Source organism: Antrostomus carolinensis, unplaced genomic scaffold, assembly GCF_000700745.2.
Source record: "Antrostomus carolinensis isolate BGI_N321 unplaced genomic scaffold, ASM70074v2 scaffold22456, whole genome shotgun sequence".
Classification (NCBI taxonomy): domain Eukaryota; kingdom Metazoa; phylum Chordata; class Aves; order Caprimulgiformes; family Caprimulgidae; genus Antrostomus; species Antrostomus carolinensis.
This window is the reverse complement of record NW_010321496.1, coordinates 1-893: the sequence shown is the minus strand read 5'-3', so window position 1 is coordinate 893 and position 893 is coordinate 1.

The window sequence follows — 893 nt, the reverse complement described above, 5'->3', positions numbered from 1 at the left end:
GCTGTGTCCTCTGAGGGTGCAGCAGGTCCTGCAACGGACAATCCTCCATCTCCTTAGTCCTGTGACCAGGCTCAGGTGCAGAAAGAGCCCACGTGGGATGAAGGGCAGGTGCTGGCTGAGCTCTAGTCCTGCTGCCCCCAGGGTGGAGGTGATTTCCCTTGCGTGGGGAAGGTCCTTGGTGGAGATGGAACCGTCACAGTCACTTGGATGCTTCATCCACTGTGATTTTTTTTTCTAGGCAATTTCCATCATCAATCCCATTTATTTATTTTTTTAATACCTGTTTTAAAACCACAAAGCAATGCTGAGAGCTCGGGACATGCTGCCCAAGCACCTGGAGCTCACTCGGGGAGCTGCGGGTGTCCCAGCGCTGCCGGGAGCTCTGCCCTTTGCTGGGCTGCCTGGAGGCTGCTGCACAGCCCTGGGCTCTGAGCCGCAGCTGGAAATCACGCCGAAGGGCTCGGGCACAGCCCCATCTGCTTGTCCCCGCGCCCCGTCCCCTTCCCACAGGGCAGCTGCAGCCCTTTTATCTCCAGTTTACACTCGGCTGTTGAAGGTGAGCTGGGGCACGGCCATTCCCAGTGCTGGTGGCTTCACCCTGGCTCAGCCCCGGGGCTTGGCACAGCTCCGCTCCCAACACTCCAGCAGCGCTGCCAGCACCCGATCCAGGCGGCAGGGAGCCGGGGTGGGCACATGGGGTGGGAGACACGGGGTCTGGGCAGCACCACGCGTGGGTGTTGGGAACTGTGGGGTTCATCACCCAGGGCTGCGGGTTTTCTCCTTCACGTGCAGTTGGCAGCTCGCTGGAGGCTGTTCCTGGGCTCAGGTCTCAGTAACAAAGGGGGCAGCTCCCCATGGGACCCCAACCCAACCCCCAGCAGAGCCAGGACCCC